This window comes from Puma concolor, chromosome F2 (assembly GCF_028749965.1).
Source record: "Puma concolor isolate L17-30 chromosome F2, mPumCon1.1.hap2, whole genome shotgun sequence".
Lineage (NCBI taxonomy): Eukaryota > Metazoa > Chordata > Mammalia > Carnivora > Felidae > Puma > Puma concolor.
The window spans coordinates 30,804,221-30,825,393 of NC_141684.1; the positions used below are offsets into that span (position 1 = coordinate 30,804,221).

General features: G+C 36.4%; 1 long non-coding RNA gene across 1 annotated transcript in view; it reads right to left on the reverse strand.

The window, feature by feature from the left end:
- Positions 1-6,509: 6,509 nt before the first annotated feature.
- LOC147571903 (uncharacterized) overlaps positions 6,510-21,173 on the reverse strand; it is a 79,628-nt gene continuing 64,964 nt past the window's right edge. Inside the window, exon 2 of the long non-coding RNA XR_015246590.1 lies at positions 6,510-6,699. This is a non-coding gene — a long non-coding RNA (uncharacterized LOC147571903). The remainder of the gene's footprint in view (positions 6,700-21,173) is intronic.

Below are 21,173 nucleotides of genomic sequence, written 5' to 3' on the forward strand. Positions count from 1 at the left end.
AATAAAGTAGCAATGATATTCTATTAATAAAGGTATTTTGTTGATGAACAAACAGTAATCTAGGGTAATGATTTGACAATTGTTGTACAAAAAGGCCCACATGGATTTGTTGTGAATTTCAAGAAGTTAAAATAAAAGAACTGACTGAGGAGTTTACTTTGCACCATTAGTTTATTCTGTTTCATGGACGTAGTCTAATTTTCGATCCTGTTCATCTAATTTGCAAATATAGATTCCTCAGCAAAAACTCATCTGTCCTAAATAACTAAAGCAGACGGTGTGCAGATAATGGTCAAGGAGTATCGTCTTCCTATAGGAAGGAGGTTAATTTTTAGAGCATAGAAACTGTAAATGTGGCAAATAACAATTGCAATAATAATTTGAATAACGCTGACATTTATGTAGCTCCTCTAATGTGCCAGGCACTCTACTTGATTGGTGTTTCATGCCTCAATCTAAATCCAAGTACAAGCACTATCCCCACTTTATAGGTGAGAAAAAAACAAGCATTAATGAGGTTAAGTGAGTTGCTTAAGGTCACACAACTTGTATGCTGCAATGCATAAGCTGCTCCCGTATTGTAACAAAGAGACATGGCTGAGAGTTATTTTTCTGAACTTTAAAAAATTCATACCCTTTCAAATAGCAGGCAAAATTCCCATAAGTTAGAAATATCAGCATGTAACTGAGTTTTACTTCTACTAAAAAGTTTAGTATATATAAGGCTTAGAGCAGAAACGAAAGCAAAATTTAAAAAATATGTAAAAACAACCCATATGACCTAGGACATTGGATGTACCTATCCTCTGGTCATTTGCAAAGTGGCTTATTTAAAACTTTTTTCCTAGCTTAAAAACTGTTTTGACATCAGCCAACTTAGTTCACAATGTCATGAGTCTTCTATAGAGATTTAAAATAAAAAAGAGAGCAGGCCTCACAGATGCAGATATGCCTTTGGATTCCATTCTCTTTAAAAGAGAAGAACCCAGTGTGATATCTATATTTTGGCATTTTTGTTTTTGTCACATTTTGAGGAGAAAAAAAGCCATTCAGCTAAAGTTACATTCTAGTTTTTGAAGAGAAATGTTTCAATGAATTTCAGTCATCTTGCCCAGTTAAAGATGTAAGCTGATTTCTGATTCCCAGTGAATTCTTTTTCTGGCTCTGTCTTCTTAGGAAGAAGGAGATGGTGACATTGGAAAAGAAAATGAGCTAGCCCGCAAGAATCCTGCCATCATGGGCTCGGTTGGTGTTAATGAGTATTTGGGCTCAGTGACATGTAACAGAGACCTTGGGAAACTGGTTTATGCAAGATAGAAGCTTATGTTTCTCCCACCTAATAGTATGAAGGTAAGCAGTGTAGGCCTGGCATGGCTACTTAGCTACAGGACTGGACCCAGGCTCCTTCTATCTTAATGTGCTATCATCTATATCACAGGTGCTATTGTCTTCATCTTTATGGTCCAAGATGGTGCTCCAGCATATTTATATTCCAGGAAGCAAAATGGAGAAAGTGGGAGAAAGGTCATACCTCTCCCCTTTAAAGACATACGGTAGAAGTTACACACATCATTTTTGCTCTGAAGAGAAGAAATGGTTAAGAGATGGCTTTAAATGGTGACTCTTGCCTTCTTATCACTAAATACAAATAGTGCATAAATGCTTGTAAATTTCAAATTACAAAATAAAGTGTTTTTCCCTTGAGTTTATCGCTTTGACTTCTTGTAATGGTGGGTGTCTCCAAAGAGAAAGTGTAAATGCTACTACAGTTCAGGACATGGTTGGTAATGGAACTTGTTAAATGAAATGGTACAACATTTATTGAGCCCCTATTATATTTCAGGCGTGTGCTAGGTGATTTTACAGCTCATCAGTTCATTGATGTTACCACACACAGTCTATGTTGATTACCTTTAAAAGATATAATAAAAAAATATACTTGATATCAAGACTACAATACACATGTTTTTATCTTTCTCCCCTCATACCTCATTTTGCCACCCATAACATTATGGACTTACTGTTTTATCAATTAACACAATTTTAAATGCTAGCATGTTGGACAGCCCATATTTTTTTCTGGTTTTCATGTTTCTCTCAGCTTCCACTTCTCTTAGGTAGAGCTTCCTAAAATGCAAGTCTCCACTTGAAACTTTCTGATAGTTTTCCATTACCTAAAGGAGAAAACTATTAGTGTGACTTATAATTCCCTCTGCAATCTGGTTTCTACTTCCCTGTCTAACCTTATGTTTATCCCTGAGAGCTTCTTTTCGCCACACCTCACCATACACCTCAGCAAATCTCAGTTCTGTGCAGCGTTGAGAACAAGTCATGCTGTTTTATGCTTTTATTTTTTTGCTTACGCTGATTCTTCTGCCTGGTGGCTTCTCCTTACTGCAGAGACGTAATTGAAAACATACAATTTGGTAAGATAAAATTTGGTTCAAAATGCCTTTTTGGTGAAAATGACCATTTGCCACTAGTTTTTCAAGTATCAGAAGTACTAGTATCCTGCAAAGCAATTTTGCAATCTATTGTGTTTTTAAGAATTTTTGATTATTCTTTTAAAAAATTTTTTTTCAGTTTCTTTTTTTTCTGGGTAAAAAGTTTGAATTTATTTTTTTAAATGAAATATAAAGTACATCTTGGCTTTTAAAATACAAAGATTGGGGAGGGAGATGCTAAACCAAGAAATCTCTTTTTTTTAAATACCAGGACATTGGGACATGCTATTTATTCTGCTGAAATACTGCCCCGCCCTCTGCACCACTGTCTTTTCCCTATCTTCGCTTGTTCTTGAAGATGGCTTCAAAATCAATGCTATTGAGAAGACTCCCTGGAGAGCCTCAAGTTAGATTTGGCTTTGTGAATACATTTTTTTTTTTTTGTAGATGAAGTTCTTCTTTCTATCATTCATCACAATTTACAATGTTATATTTGAAAGTATTTGCAGTATATTAGTTAAGAATACAAGCTCTGGAGCCAGGCTGCATCAGTTCAGACCCCAGCTATGCCGTGAACAGGCTGTAGGACCTTGGTCTGTTACATCACTTCTTGCTCCCTCAGTTTGTTTATGAGTAAAATGGTGCTAAAAATAGTAATGACCTCATGGGTATTATGAGGATTAAATGAGAGACTATATTTAAGAACATTGCATATTACCCTGGCATATCAATTTTTTTATCTATTTGGCATTTGTGTTTAATTATGGAATCTTTATCTTTCTCATTATACTGTAAGCTCTGTCAGTAGTGACCATGCCTGCTTGTGAACCAATGTACCCTGCAGATAATAAACATGCTGAACTCATTTGCTGAATGAATAAATGAATGAATGAGCTAATAGTGTGGTAATTTGAAAGAAGTTAATTAGAAGTTTAGGACCAGGTGTGCCTGGGTGGCTTGGTTGGTTAAACATCTGACTCTTGATCTCAGCCCAGGTCTTGATCTGAAGGTCCTGAGTTTAAGCCCTGTATTGGGCTCCACGTTTGGCATAGAGCCTACTTAAAAAAAAAAAAAAAGTTTAGGACCAAAAATATTTTACTCATTTAGTTGTCCCTTTATAATATGTACTTTAAAATCACCCTATAGAACATTTGGAATTTAGGTTTTTGATTTTGACAAAAGGCACTTTGACAAGAATCTTAATTCATTGAAATGGTGGCTATGACATGATTTGATGTTTAAAACTCCAAAATTGAATTTGTCAGAAAAAGGCATGTCTGTTTTAACAATGTGAAGTTAATTGAGCTTATTTGGACAGTCACTATTATGGTGGTCATATCAGGATGTTTTTCATTACCCAAAATGCAATGGACATTTTACACTTAAAAAGTAAGGGTGTCTATTCCTAAGGTGAACAAATTAAAAAAAAAAAACTTCCACATAAAAAAAAAAAACCCACACACAAAGGTAGCGTTTTACTGGGCCTTCTCTCTTTTTCTGTTCAGTCCAAATGGAAACGATGAAGTCCTGGGTTATGATGCAAATTCATAAGCCAATTCTTAATAAATGCTCAACTTACATTCTCATTCTATTGTTCTTCTAAAAGTAGTTATTTTCACATTAAGTGAAGCTTTATTTTTTTGCATGATATATCTCTTTTAAAATAAACCACATGAAGTTCGAAGCAGTATCACTTTGACAATTTATATTACATCACAAACTGAATTTTATGCCAAATCTGATCTATACACGCTGCAACTATGTTCAGCCAGTATTTGGTCTAGCTTGAATTTAATACCCAACTGGCCTAAATCTGACAGACTTGATTTTATTAATACAAGAAAGTTTGCTCTGTTCTGCATATGTGCCAGAAATAATTGTGGTTCAATGAGAAGACTAAAGGGAAGGTTGCTGAATAAAGCTTTAAGGATTGAAATGAAGGGCCACAGTAACAGGAACTGATACATTAAATGTTACAGATTTTGTACTGATAAGAGCATCTAGTGAAAAAAACATTTTTATGCTCTTTACAAGTTATTATTTAAACAGCAGGCCAAAACTATAAGAAAGTGTGCTGTGCTCATTTGTATTTAGCAGTGTAAAAAAAAATCCATGGATTGGTTTGAATTATCTGAATATCTTACATATGGCAATGCCTGAATTAATTACATAGGGGCTGAATTATCAGATTGGTTTTCATTTTATGGATGTTGCCATGCTTTGCCTTTAGATGAGTGTCATCTGAGTCAGCTTGGGCTGCCATAGACAGCCATAGACAACCATAGATTTTTGCCATAGCCAAAATACCATAGACTGGGTGGCTTAAAGAAGTGAAATTTATTTTCTCACAGTCCTGGAGGCCAGAAGTTTAAGATCAAGGTGCTGGCAAGGCTGCCTCTTCTTGGCTTGCAGGTGCCCACCCTCTTGCTATGTCTTCACATGGTTGGCCCTCTGTGAATGCATGATGTCTTTGGGTGTCCAAATTTCCTCTTCTAATAAGGACACCAGTCAGGGCCCACCTTAATGACCTCATTTTAACCCAATCATCTTTGTAAATGCCTTATCTTCAGATACAGTCACATTCTGAAATACTGGAGGTGAAGGTTTCAAACTATGAATACTATGGGGACACAATTCAACATTTAATACCAGAGATGTTTGTTTCCAAATACCGACATTTTGAATCTCCAGCATGAAAGCTACAGTACAAAATAGCTTTTATAAATATGATCACCAGCACACTCCTAGAATCATGAGCTATAAGAACACCTTTACCTTCCCATAGCTACTTTTTCTGCACTGTATGTTTGAGATTAGATTAAAGACGCTGTAAGCAGGTATACATTTTTTGCTAAAGTAATACATGGAACTAAAGTAAATAGGGACACGTATCTCCCGAAAATGTTTTGATGATTTTCTTTACTTTCACCCCAACTAGCTTATAAGGGCTCAAGGGGTGAAGTCCACATTTGTCTGCATCCCCAGTAACTAGCACAGTGCGAGACTCAGAGTAGGTAATTAATAAGTATTTATTTATTGGATGAATACATTAATGATTTTTCTAGTAATAGGCAATTATAAATCATAAAACAAAGATAGAATCTTCAAAGTGGTTAATAAGCTATTACAAGTATGGTTTATTGGAGGAAGTTTTATTTTAAGCTTATTAATATATTCATGTTTAAATGATATCACCTGATATGAATCTACAGAAATTAAATTAAATTAAATCTACAGAAATTAAAAAATGATTAATTTTGGATAGATTTATTTCAACATTTTAAATTATGCCTCGGGGCGCCTGGGTGGCTCAGTTGGTTGAGCTTCCGACTTCGGCTTGGGTCATGATCTTATGGTCCGTGAGTTCGAGCCCCATGTCGGGCTCTGTGCCGACAGCTCAGAGCCTGGAGCCTGTTTTGGATTCTGTGTCTCCCTCTCTCTCTGACCCTCCCTCATTCATGTTCTGTCTCTCTCAGTGTCAACAATATAAATAAACGTTAAAAAAATAATAAATTATGCCTCTAAAATTCTTTCTAGCAAATGACTTGAACAAGTAGATGCTTTTTGTTTTTTTTTTTTTTGAATGGAAATTAGTTATCCAGATCATTATAAGGATACGGATATAAACGTGGGTGGTAACGGAAGCAATTTTGTAGAATTCTGTGAAGATAAATTTATCTTTCGACAAGGAAGTTATGAAATAGCAATGGGATTACTCAGGTGTAGGAATAATACACGCTCGGGGAAAAACAAAAGTCTCAGGCAATTTTATGAGCACTTAAAAGTTCAGTAAAAGTATCCTGGGTACAGTCCTCAAGAAGAAATCTAGAATGTAAATGTGACTATGAAATCTCATTTTTAGTTAATGTTCTATATAGAGATTATAGGGTGGACAGAATGGAGCAAAGAAAAATGAAACCCAATGAGCAAGATGTTGACATGTGTTTTTAGAGGTTAGCTCTCCTGGCAAACATATCCATGTCATGGAGGTGGTGTATAAGGCTAGTGAAAGGTCTCCATTGGTTTGCCAGGGCTGCCATAACAAAATACTATGAACTCACTGGATTAAACAACATAAATTTATTTTTCGTAGTTCTGGAGGCTGGAAGTTCAAGATCAAGGTGTTAGCAGGTTTGGTTTCTCCTGAAGCCTCTTTTCTTGGCTTGTGGATGGCTGTCTTCCTACTGTGTCCTCATAAAGTCTCTCCTCTGTGCATGTGCTTTTGCCAGTGTCTGTGTGTCCAAATTTCCTCTTCCTATAAAGACACAAATCAGCTTGGATTAGGCCCACCCTAATGGCTTCATTTTAACCTAAGCCCCTCATTAAAGTGTTTATCTCCAAATATAGTCGTACACTGAGGTACTAAAGGTTAGGGCTTCAGCATATAAATTTGGGTGTAGGGAGAACAAGTCAGCCCTCAACAACATAGAGACGTAAACAGACCTGTTTGATTTCATGCTTATAAACGACCTCCTCTTTATAGATTGACTTTCCACATACATTTTCTTATTGAGATTAACTGGACTGGTCAAATTTCCTCAAAGCCACTTTTCTGTATATCCATTTTCTCATTAACACTAGGATATACCACAGACACTTCTAACTCAACATGTCCTCACCTTGAGTCATTGATGACTCCTCATAACCTTTACCTCCTTTTGTGTTCTAGCTTTGTTATTGATGCCACCATTCACCTATTCAAACCAGCCTGAAGCTTAAGCTATTGAGTCTTTTTTCTTCATTACCTCCTTTCCTATCATAAGTTTGGTTGACTCAGGCTCTATAACCTTTTCCAAATCTGTCCTCTTGCCCATTATCATCTCATTGCTTTGGTTAGGGCTCTTATTTTATCTTGCCTTCATTGCTACAATAACGTCCTTATGATTTTCAATCTATTCAATTCATACTCTATATATGGCCATCAGAGAATTTCCCCTGAAATGTAAGCATGGCCATTTTGTTTTCTTTAACTTCAATGGCTCCAGTTGCTAAAGTTTGGCTCTATTAAGAAGGCTCATTAGGGTGTCTGTGTATCCCTTCAAACCCCTCTTTAGTCTCACCCCAAATACCACATCTCCAGCCAGAACATGTTCCCTGAGTATGTCACTCATGTTTCCTTCCTTTTAGCTGTGGTCATGCTTTTATCTCTTCCCAGAGTAATCTGTTCTCCCCTGGTTCTTTCTCTCCAAATCATGCTGACTTAGACAACTCCCATCCATCTGACTTTGTTCCACTCTTACCTTCCCAGGTACCAGAGACTCTTTCCTATCTCCCCTAGAGCATTTACCATCTCTATTCTACCATTTATAAGGCTGCTGCAATTATTTGCTTTTCTGCGTCTTTTTCACTCCCCGAGAGTCCCTCATGGAAGAAATAGTTTCTTGGCAATCTGTTAATTTTTATAGCTCTAGCTAATATAATGAGATTAGGGATATTGCCCCTGGAGTCTGACTGACTGGGTTTCATTTCATCCTAACATTTCATTTTGAGATGTTAGTTTACCTCTTTAAACTTGCTACAAAGTAGACAAGAAGTACCGGTTATCTCATTATTTGGGCTATTTTTTTTTTTTATTGACTAAAAAAAGAATGAATACATTTTTTTAGAGAAAGAAATGTATTCTATTTTTTTTTTTCTGAATGAGGTAAATATGTCACCACCAAAAGGCAACAAAATAGAAAACTCTTAGTTGTCTTTCTTGCATCTTACAGAAAGCTGGGAAGGGTGTTTGAGGTTATGTGTCAGGATTATGGATGTTTCATACTTACCATTTTATCATCTTAATTTTACATTTACTTTTCCTCAGCCCTCTTTTTAAAGGAATCATATTAACATACTGTGTAGGGGGAATGAGCAAATTAAACTTCACTGCATTCTCAAGCATAGTTGTTGTGAGGATAAGAAAGCATATTCTTAGAGAAAAGCCTAATAACATTATCTACTACTGCAGCCTCTTACCTAGTAGTATTTTATTATTTACTCTTGGAATTATTCCCAGATGTCATTATGCCAGCATCATTAACATATCAATTAAGCAGATATATAATCTTCACTCTCAGTTTTTTTGGCATCTGGCATGTCTATATTTATTTTAAAAAAAGTATTCAGTGTATTTCATCCATATTTTTTTAATGTATTTTTAAAGTCTTTGGATTTTTATTAATTTCTTTATGTTGGAAATACTACCTTTTGTTTCCATAAGCATGGCATGAAGCTAATAATTAAAACATGATGGAAATGGGACATAATAGGCATTTGATACATATTTGTCAGAAGATATCACATATAATTTACCTTTTAAATATTGATGTCATAATCTATAAATCACACATACATGAATAGTTTCAGATTGTTTTTGATGAGGAGGAATTTCAAATCACCAAAGGAAATCAACTGAATTCTCATATCGGTAGTTGAATTTAGATATCAGTATATTGTTCATTTCTGTACTTTGGGTTCATGTTACAGATCATAAATCAGATTTTCTCTAATCCTTTAAGTGTCAAACAATTCTGTGAAAATAAGCCAAATACTTCCCTCTTTTACATAATGGGATGTGACTTCAGATAAATGTTGAAAAAATAGATAGGAAAGAATGTTTCATTAAAGGGAATACAAAGGGGGTTGAACATGTAATATTTTTCATAAATTCACTCATGCTCAGAAAGCAGAACACAGCCAAACACCAAGACATAAAACTCTTCATGAGTAATAACAAACACATTGAAAAAAACCCACAAGGCTTGTCTTTTTCCTACCATAATAAAAATGCAGCATTAAAAATAGTACAACAAAAACAATTCACTCATCAACGAGTGTGATTTTTTAAAATTAAAAATCAACAATGGAATTTCTGTTTATGTGTGTGTTTTTAGGCAATCTTATATGAAAAAAATTGATATGTTGGTAATAAAATAACCTCATATCTGCATTAATTTTATTTAAAAATTTTTTTAATGTTTATTTATTTTTGAAGGAGAGAGAGACAGAGTGTGATTGGGGAGGGGCAGAGAGAGACACACACACAGAATCTGAAGCAGGCTTCAGGCTCTGAGCTGTCAGCACAGAGCCTGATGCAGGGCTCGAACTCACAAACCAAGAGATCATGACCTGAGCCGAAGTCAGATGCTCAACCGACTGAGCCACCCAGGCGCCCTGCGTTAATTTTAAAATGTAAATTTATATATCTTTTTTCTTTTTTAGAAAAAGTTTATTTATTTATTTTAAGAGAGAGAGAGAGGAGAGAGGGTGTGCATGCCCACAGTGGGGGGAAGCAGAGGGATGGAAAGAGAGAATCCCAAGCAGGCTGCACACAGTCACTATCTGACAGCTGTGAGATCATGACCTGAGCCGGAAATCAAGAGTCAGACACTTAACGGACTGAGCCAGCCAGGTGACCCTAAAATTATATGTCTTAAATGATATATTCATACTCATGACTTTGGATTAAAATCTAGGTCTTAACCTTATATTAAATTAAACCATGCCTTCAGATATTCTATATGTTGATTTGCAAATGCAAAAGCCTACACACAACTGTGCTCTCAGATTTGGCAATTATGTATAGTTGGATTAAAATATTTTGGAAGGAAGATACTAAATTCAGGCCATTATCAAAATTCTATTACATGTTTCACTGTAAGAAATTGAGATGTTAAAAATACTTATGCTTTTGATTTTATCTCATTAAAATAATGCACCATTAAGAAAGATGCACATGGACCAAGAAAAGCTTTGGGGATTTTTTTTCCTCCAATCTAAGAATAGAAAGGAGACAGGCCAGTGACGGACTATAATATGCAGTGAAACATAACTCTTGGCAATATTTCCCAACCAAAGTTCTCTGAGGGGGTAAATACGCATTTGGACTACAGAAATCAGTGTACCTAATTTACTTAGAGTCTTACAAGGCATTTGACAAGGTTCCACACCAAAGACTGATAAAAACAAACAAAATCAGGTTGCCATTGGATTTAAAGAAATATTTGCTTTAAATGTAGAACTGGCTAAAAGACACGAATAAAAGTTAAAGATAATGGGGAATGCTTGTACGTAAATGTGTGCCTCAAATGTCTTTTATGGGGAATAGTAACCGATACGTATATTTGAAAAATAACTTAGTAAGAGCAGAAACTGGAATTCAAGGCAAATAGAGGTAAATTGAAGGGAATTTTCTAAAAGAACAAAACAAAGAAATAAAACCACCCAAAAATACATGTGAAAGGGAGCATAAGAAAAATAATTTTGACCCATATTCTAAATATTAATAGCTTAAAATTGGCATAATGAAATCCCTCCTCACCAATCTCTCATGCTGTCACCAGCTACAGAGTTATTTTCTTCCTTCTTTGTCCCCATCAGAAGTGAGAAACATTTGGGATACTTTACTTAATTCTCCACTTGCCTTTCTGTTTCTCACTTGAAGGTGAGCTCTTGGAGGAAAGGGATAGCATATGATTCACCTTATGTTTCCAGCACCTTGAAAGGTACACACAACATAGTAACAGCACCCATATATAATAAAAGTTCATTAAATGGATTCAAAGAGAACTAGAACTCCATTCTACAGCTTGCTTCACATTGCACAATATTGCATGCAATACCTCTTTATGATGGAAAGTGCTTTTCCTAACAGCTGAATTTGTAAAATAAACGGTTCTTCTCTCTCTCTCTCTCTCTCTCTCTCTCTCTCTCTCTGTGTGTGTGTGTGTGTGTGTGTGTGTGTGTGTGTGTGTGTTTTAAGTTGTATTTCAGGAATAGCATCGCCTGTTGATTTCAAAGGTTTTGGACATCTAGTCTTTGACACAAAGCTCTAAATAGTGAGTTTTGAAAGGGACAGATGAGAAAGAGCCCTCTTCTGCTTATTATTCAGCTGGCCAGAAGTAGGAGGGAAAGGCAAATCTGTAGGCAGAAGAGAGGATCCCAGTGGCCCTACCTTCTCCTCTCCAGGGTCCACTGCAAAAGGGAAGAGGAAAGAAGGAAACTGGAAAGGCACCATGAAATCTAGGAGCACTCAACTTGATTATTTTTCACCCAGTCACAAACTTAATGTGAATATAATGACCTAAAAGTAAACTTGAAACTAAGCAGGCAATGATCACTTAAGAAACATAATATCAAATGATTAACTTTGTTTTATTTCACTTTATTATATTTTATTTTGTTTTAAGTTTTCATTTTAGTTCCAGTTAGTTAACACATAGTGTTATATTAGTTACAGGTGTACCTTTGTTTATTTTAAAACTCTTCCTGACTGTAAACTCTTTGTGGACAAAAATTTTGTTTGCCTTACTTGACTTTTTATTCCCAGGTCCTAGCATTGCACTTAGCACATTAGCATGTACTCACTATGTACTCACTGAATGATTGAATAAACAAAGAAATAAAACTCCTAGGAACTGAGCAAAGCAAAAAGCAAACAATAAAAAAACCCCAAACAAACAAATAAACAAACACCTTATTACACAGGCAGTTACTAAAATGTGAACAAATTGAACTGTCTGAAATTCTTTGAAGAATGATTAGGGAATAGGAACACATACAAAAAAAAGTAGGTAAAGTTAGGGTTGGGTTTTTTTTTTTTCCAATTATTCATTTACAAGATGGTTGTTTGGAAATCAGGATTTCCCACAGACTCATGTTTCACATAGTGATTGGCAAGTACCCCAAATACTATTTTACCAATAATGTAACAGGAAAAATTAATTAGTCATGTTTTTAAGATAATGAAAGTTAAGTTTCAACTTGAAAGGCCCTGGCTGGAATTTAAATTCCTCTTAAAAGTGTCTTTCAAAAAATTTTTCCATATAGACAGAATAATGTGTGAAAAGATATTCAGCATTATTAGCCATTAGGGAAGTGCTAATTGAAACTACAATATGATACCAAAACACACCTATAAGAATGGCTAAAATTCTTAAAAAGTGCTAACATAAAATGCTGGTGGGGATGTGGAGAAACTTATGTAGGTACAATCAGTTTCTATTAGCCACTGATTATGAGATGAAAGGAAAAAAAAACTTAGTTGAATCATATAAAACTGTCAAAAAAAACCACACAAGATACTAAAAAGTTACTTACTATATTACAATAGCACAAAATTTGTACTGCCAATTTGTATTCTAATTCAAAATATTTTCAACAATTTATCCCCCAAATCAATCTCTTACAAAGAATAAACAATAGAAACTCTTAATAATGAAAAGACACAAGCCAGCTAAGTAGACGGTGATTGTATAATATTATTCATTTACCTGATAGAACTGAGTATGTGAAACTTTTATCTGGAGCTTTGTCCATAAAGCATTTGTGGCCTCTACAGACAGGCAGTTTCAATAGTAAAGGAGAAATTCATTTAATACAGTTATGTCCTAACTTGCTGGAACTGCTACCTCATGTAGCTTATAATACAGAAGGAACATTTCAAGAGTATTTTATGTTCCTTTGTTCACTGTAACATCTGTAAAGTGCTGACAAGATAAAAATAATCTGGACTTAGACTAACTGTTGAAAGCAAATCATTGTGTATTCATTTTATGGTGAGAGATAGTGTTCCGGTTGAAAAAGAAAGCATAATACTTAGGTATTGCAGAGTAGAATATTAAGAGAAGTAAGCTTGTTATTTTACCTTTTGGATTTTTCCTGTGTATTACTGAGCTTGAAACACTTAAATAGTGTGATTCTGAGAATTCTTAAGTACAGTTACTAAGCTGATTCCATCTAGAAAAGTTTTGATGCTACGTGGCCAGACAAAACTCCTAAGTAGTGGTCCATATCCAGATACTGAACAGGTCCTTGGATTTCAGAAAAAATAGCAGAGGCTGCTCCAGTCATTTGCTCAGAGTAGCAAGAAATATCCATATGGAATTTGCATAAAAATCTCAAACCTTGGACAAGTAACCTAAAATTTCTACATCCCAGTTTCCTCATTGATAAAGTGGGGATCAGTATATCCACTTCTACAATTGTTATAAAGTTTAAATGAAGTGAAACTGTAATACACTTCAATTAGTGCCTTCTGCATGTTTATTGTTCTATAAGAGTTTTTAGTATTAAGACACAAACTTGTAGCACATAGTAGCGTAGTGCCATGCTACTTATAAATGTATGGTCTGTGGATCAGCAGCATTTACATCACCTGGAAGTTTGTTAGATGCAAAATTTCTGGTCCCACTCCAGACCTACTGTCTGCATTTTAACAAGATCCCTGGGTGTCTGTCTACACAGTAAAGATGAAAAAGGCTGGCTGGAGCAGTAGATTCATACTGAGGTATTTCTCTGGCTTCTATAAAGTGCTACCTGCCTTAATCTTTGCAGACTTCTGGAAGCTGGCCTCACTTCCTGGTCATATCTGAGTGGCCTAAATGTGGACACCTGCCCTGGCTGTACTAAAAATGTTCTCTTTCAAGGATTCCAAATGAGTGAGACACAAAGAATGGAAAAGTGGATACTGAATCACATTCCCTAGGAGGGAAAATCTACAAACTCCAGCAGTTGGAATAGCAAGAGTTTTCTCAATTCCTGCTCTCATTTTCTGTTGTCCTGCAATGCCTGCTGGCTTGTATGTCTGCATAGGCTGCAGAAGATATGCCCTCATACACTCGGTTCTTGTTCCCAAACCACCCTAGTGCTCCTGGGTCCTTAGAAACATTTTCCCGCCTGTCCCCAGGGTTTTAGGGAAATAACCCAAAAGGGCCCTGAGAGAGCAAAGTAGAACTATTCTCCTTACAGATGCACCACCAAGGTTTCAGAAGAGTCAGTTTCAAAATCTACTAGGCACAGAAAGAGCTAGCAGCCTCTGTCCTCCCTCACCAGGAAATCCTAACTTGATAAAAATAAGTTACTCAGGTTTATGAGGATTCCAACTTACAGGTATCTTGTCTTCATTGGAAAAAAGGTAAAGAAGGACAATGAATGAACCAAATACCAGAAACAGAGCAAAGAAACAATTGGTGCCAATTACCTGTTCTGGATCCTCAGGCATACATGTTGAAAAATCTATTATTTTGTAACATATGGGGTGTAATAGTTTTGCTCAGGCTCTTGTTTTGCTCTAGCTAAAACTGTGTAGCCTATCAGATTGAATCAAAAATAGAACCATTTTCAAGTCAATATAGCTAACTAAATGAAGTATCTTTCAAACCTCCTAGTGATAGCATCACTTGCATTTTAAAGTGGCTCTTTTAGAGACTCAGTGTGCTTAAGCCATTCAATGGCTGCTGGGCTTGGGGGATCTGAGCTAGGAAACACCTAGTGCAAACAAGACTTTCATTAGGCTAAATTCTGCTTTTTACCTTCAGAGGGGAATGTGTTAATCTTGCTCCTTACTGAGTGGAATATTTAATCAGCATTTTTATAAGGAGTGGAATTTCCATAAGTTAGAAACATGGTCTCCAGTAAGTACATGGTCTAAATCCCCATCTCTATTCTTACACATGCTCTTGACCATAACGTTTCACTTTCAAGTATTTCAGCACCATAAATGGTTTGCATAGCCCTGTGGGTCATCAGATCTCTTAATTTACTGAAAGCCTGAGTGCATTTAATAATTGCTGGGCACTCAAAGCCAAAGCTAGTCATCATTGGTTATTTACTTCTCTTTTCCTCTACAAAAAGGGAGAGAGCCAAATTCCCATAGCTGTCCCAATCTTCTCCCTCCCAAATGGAGAGAGAGAAAATTTCTGCCAAAGCAGATTGTGTGCAGCTCTCCCTGCTTTGAAGCTGCCAGTTTTCCTAAGTACAGAATCAGGACTAATACATCATCCTTGAACTTTAAATTTCTAATGTGCCCTGACATTTGGAATAGCTTAGGATCCAAAGGGATAAGAAAGCGGTAGATTCTCCTTGTTTAATGATTTATCCTGTGTTTTCAATCTCTTTTTGCAGCTCAGGGCAGCTTACTGGTATCAGTCTACCTGAGGGACCAAAGGGAGAAGCCTAGGGTGGTCTTCCAGTGATTTGGAGGAAGGGCAGGTATATATGTGTTGAGACCATCATACAATTAAGGAATTTCTTCAACTATCAGGAAAAAGGGAATAGTGATTAATTTAATTTTTTTCAAGTGGAAATACAGGGAATTGGGTGAAATTTTGACAGATCAAAAGGAATGAAATGCCTAAGGTATGAGAACATAGGTAATAGCACCTCTATTTTCTAGTTTCCATTTCTCACAAGCTATTTTCCTCCCGTTCAGCTTCTGCTTAATTCTTGAATTGAACACTAGCATTTTTAGCATTTCGTGTAACAAGGACCACAGGTTCTAACCACAGCACTCAAAATCACTAAGAATTAATAGAATTGCAGCTGTGTCTACACATTGCCAAATATCAGTACCGATCTTAGGGAGAAAGGAGAAAAAACATGCAAAAAGCAATAGAAACTTTGCTTTGAAAAGTCTCAAGTAGCTTTTTCAGCTGGAAGGATATGTGAGATGCAAATGCCTTAGTAAAACTAATCAGTCACCTAGATACTAAGGATGAGCTTCAAGATACTCCCACTGTGTGTTAAAAATACAGCTAGTGATCCAGGAACAACAATTATCTTTTTGTGCTATTAAAAAAAAGCTGCTATCATTTTGTTAACACCACTATGAATTGCTTAGGCCACCCAGAAGTAAGACCTTCCAATCACTCCAGTCTGTGAACTCCCCTAAGATAAGGACAGATTTGTTTTATCAGTCAGTTAACTTTCTGAGCACTGACAACAACAAAAAATGTAACTCACCACATTAAGATGCCATTACAGTAGTTGTTTTGCAAAAGTAAATACATATTAAAACCTAAATGATTAAGACATTTCAATGGAAAGTAATTATGTCTCATATATTTCTTTTCCTATGTTAGGAAATATTTTTGACATAAATATAGCTTGGAGTTAGTCTATGAATTCTATTCCTACAGGTAATATGGAAGAGAAGGTGCTCAAAGTTGTGCCCATATTCCTTGACTTTTCTCTCTACCCCTCTGACTCATCTCAACCAAAGAAAATCCAAGTTTTTCATGTGTGTATGACTAATCATAACGCTGACCTTATGATTTTATAGCCAGAGAGATCTTTAGTGTGAGCTTTGGAGCCAGGCTACTTGATTTGAATCCTGCTTCAGGCACTTAGAATAGATCTATAACCTTGGGCCAGGTAACCTCTGTTGCCTCCATTTACTCCTCTGTAAGAGGGGGATCATAATGGTACCTACCTCACAAGATGGGTTTCAAGAAGTAGATGAATTAATCCATAATTGCACTCAGAACACATTGAAACTGGCCCAGAGAGAGCACTAGACCAATAGTTCTTGGTTTTAGCTAAATGTGTTATTTCATAGTGGAGAAAACCAAAAACTGAAGTTAATTCTACTGAAGCTCATCTTGGAATTTGTTTTGTTTTGCCCCTTTATCTTGTCAATGATTTGTGGTCTGTTAAGTTTTCCCCTAGCTATCCTAATGTCAATCCTTGTCAATGTGCCCTTGAAAGATGCATATACCCAGAGCCCTGAAAATAGCATATTTCCATACAGCTTTTTCTCTAAAGTGTGACAGTTTCCACCTTAGCTATTACATGTGGTCAAAACACATCTTGTAAATTCATCACTTGGGGGTGACTAATTCCATATTTGCATCCATTTCATAATCATACACAGGATCACTGCTTACAATAGAGTCTAATTTCTCTTTTTTAATTTGTAATACATTTATCACCCTGCTCTACCAATCTCATTATCCTTTTTAAAAAAGTCTAATCCTGTTAAAATTGTTTGGAAAGATTCTATATTACTTTGCAAATCTTTAGGTTAATAAAGTATAACTCATGATGTCAGTAATGTTATCATTAAAGTGTAGTGTTGATTTTGATTCTTATTTTGTTATTTTTCTCTGTATTGTTATAAATTTCCCCTCCTGTTATATAGGTAAAAACCTTGGAAATCTGGTGTTTTTTTCTCCTGCTTCTCTATCCCACATCTCTACAAAGAGTTGAGTAAACTTTGCAAGTGCTGGTTACTTATGGAAACAAAAGTGCTTGTTACAATTCAGTAACTGGGGTGGAGCAGGCACTTTTAATCTGAGCACAACAATTTACAAGACAGAGTGCAGTTCCAAGAACCTTACATAAGCTCCCAAGAACCCAGGCTACACTGTCAGACACCTATCATTAAACTGCCTCCTGCCAAAGGATGGCTGTGGCCCTGTCACCCTGGTCAGCCCCGCAAGTCTCATTCACACCCCTTTTAATTGGCAGGCTCCCACTCTGGGCACCTCCATGGCCCTTGAAGCCTTTTTTTTTTTTTTTCAGACAGATAACTTGACACTGCAAATTTGGCTGAGAGCCTGCTGGTGTGGGATGTCTTTACATCCACCCTCAGTGGTCACCTCAGTTTATATCCTTGAAATTCCAGCCTAAACATTTTGCAAATTACATTCCAGGGTAGAAAGATGTGGTCGCCTCAGAGGGGTGGCTGGCCCCTTCACCTGTTCAAAGTAGGAAGATTTGATAGCTGGGAAAAGAAGGGGTGAAAAGGTGTTTTCTCCATGGACAGGAAGAAGGGACGAGAAGACTATCATCATCGTATCAGCTTTTCAGGACGGGAGGAAGCCTAGAGTGTGTGGCGTTTTGTTTCCGACACGAATGAGGCAGCGGGCTCGGGAAACCTGATAACAGCTGTTGTGACCTTGGGGTCTGGAAACGGTTTCACTGATTGAAGTCATATAAGTTCAGCTAAATTTGAATGTGCTGTAAATATTTATCTGGCAGCATGACATACAGTTGTTCCTGAAATTATGGGGCAGAGTCTTATCTTTCCTAGCATATAATTTTTGAAATGCTCTTCTGGATGGTGTTTAAGATTATAAATATAACTGAGTTATTGTTTTGTGCTCGGCTTTTCTCAGGCTTTGAGCCTGGTTAAAAGAAAAGAGGGTGTTTTCTGGCAACTCTGTTTTCCTAAATATATTGGAGACTGCAAGGAAAATCTGCTTAGAGACTAAGCCTTGGTGAAACATAAACAGTCTGCTTCAGCTGCAGCAATATATTTTCCCTCTCACATTTCCAGAGATGCTGGTATACAAGACCTCAGATCCAATAAGTATTTTATGTGAGAAATTGTTAATACGCAACATTCTTTTCCAGTGAGTTATTGAGTTGTAGTCTGCAAATGAGGCAGGCGACAAGCTAGTCTTGAATGAACTCATCCTTTTTTGCTTTAAAAGCTACTCTGAGCCAGCCCCACTGAGATACTGGGCATAAGAAACAGCAGGAACACAAACAGACCAGAGCCAGTCCCTTGATGGGTCCTCCGTCACATGGACCCGTCATCTCCCATTGACTTATATAGCACTTCATCCAGGAGGGTGTTGCCCTTTGAAGAGAACATGTGAGTAGTCAGAAGCAGGCCAGGATGAAAGGAGGGATAAGAATGAAACTGTCCAGGATTTAATCTGAGACCAAACTGATGTGCAACCACTGTTGATGGTGTTCCATTGATTATAAGAGCCCATTTAATAATCTAATTTTTCTAACATCTCCAGACATTTTTACCAGCTGAGACAACTTCTAGGTTTATTAGAAATTCCCAGTTTGATTTAGATTTACCATTGAAGAACTTGACCATGTACTCCAAGAAGATAGTCAACCCTGTGGCCAGCTAATACATATGCAAAATTGCAGCATTGAGAGAGATCCTATAGCTCTGCTACATAATTAACAAAATCTTTTTCATGCAGTTGATTCCTTTTGCAGTGCTTATACCCAACAATCGTTTATTATAGATGTATGAGACATCAAGGTCTAAACTACTTCTGGTGATATAAAGGTGAACCAGCCATAGACCTTACTTCCAGATACTTCACAATCATGTAGAGGAAGGAAGGTGAGAAGAGTTTCCAATCTAAGTATGATATAATTTCATAAGTAGTATGTTAGCGAAATGTGTTTGAGACAGGACCCAGTAGTAATCTCATCAAATGTCTTGGTGGAAGTAGGAGTAGCCAGAAATTTTAATCTTATTATGGAGTTATTTTTGGCAAGATGGGGGTGTTGTGCAATAGACTGTCTAAAATAACACATTTCCATTTAGGGTCTTTTATTCTGTTTGCTTTAAGATTGAATGAAAGTGTTTAGTATTTCAAACCCAAGCCAAATTTACATCACACATATAAGCAGACATTATAGCATAAGGTGGAGAGGGCTGATATATGACATGTATTTTTACAGTCCCGTCCATGCCCACTGCAGATATTCAATTCAACCATGGCTCTCTTTCTGAAAAATTTAGCTTCAGACTTCTTACTCTACATAGCCTTCAAACAGTTACTAATAATCAATCCTAGTGGGCATACTTAATGAAACTTATTTTATCATCTCAGGTATATATATTCTCAGATTCTATGGTGGAGACATTATTTACTAACTAGTAATTTTTGATAGTAGACTTATGTTTTCTGCCTTTTGCCAACTTTATTTTTCAAGGATTTCAATTTTATCATTAGAAAATATCCCAAATAACTAAAAAATAGGTAAGAAATGTATAGATTATCAATGAAACAGTTCTATATTTCTACAAAACCTACTTGGGGTTAATTCTATCTCTTTGAGGTTAGATTACACCATTGAGGAGCTCAAAAAAGTCCATAATGACCCAAAACCATAGTGTTTGTAAGTGTAAATTTAAAATATAATAATAATAGGGGCGCCTGGGTGGCTCAGTCGGTTAGGTGTCCAACTTTGGCTCAGGTCATGATCTCGCACTTCGTGAGTTCGAGCCCCGCATTGGGCTCTGTGCTGACAGCTCAGAGCCTGGAGCCTGTTTCAGATTCTGTGTCTCCCTCTCTCTCTGACCCTCCCCCGTTCATGCTCTGTCTCTCCCTGTCTCAAAAATAAATAAACGTTAAAAAAATTTTAAAATATAATAATAATAATAATAATAATAATAATAGAAGAAGAAGAAGAAGAAGAAGAAGAAGAAGAAGAAGAAGAAAAGAAGAAGAGGAAAAAGGCAGCAGAGGGGAAGAGGAAGGACTCATGGGATTTAAACATTTCCAGATATATTATTATAGAATCAGTTCAGATTGTGTGCAAGTTTCAATTGCTGGGTTAAGTCATCATTTTAATTTATTTACAAAATAATGTGAGCATATATAATGCTTCTGCAAACCCTAATGTGCCTGTTCTAGTCAGGGTAGCAAAAGTTATGCTGCGGTAATTAACAACTCCAAATTTCAGTGGCTTAAATAGCAGTTTTCTTCTTTAACATGAAAATTCTCTGCAGATCTTGGTCATTCTATGGGGTAGCTGTACTCCCTGTGGTGGTTCAACATTCTTACCTCCATAACAGCATACACATCCATGACAGCCTCAGCAAAGGAGGAGAGAGGCAGAGAGTAGAGAAGTGGAAATTAAATGGCTTTACCTGGAAAGAATATATATAACTTCAGATTTCAAGGTATGCTACAAAGTTGCAGTGATCAAAACAGCATGATACTGGTACAAAAATAAGATACATAGATTAATGGGACAGCATAAACAGCCCAGAAATAAACCCATGCTTATGTGATCAATTCATGTATGACAAAGGAGGCAAGAATATACATTGGGGAAAAGACAATCTCTTCAACAAATCGTGCTGGGAAAACTGGTCAGCTACATGCAAAAAATGAAATTGGACCACTTTCTCACATGAAAAACAAAAATAAACTCACAATGGATTAAAGACCTAAATGTGAGACCTGAAACTACAAAACTCCT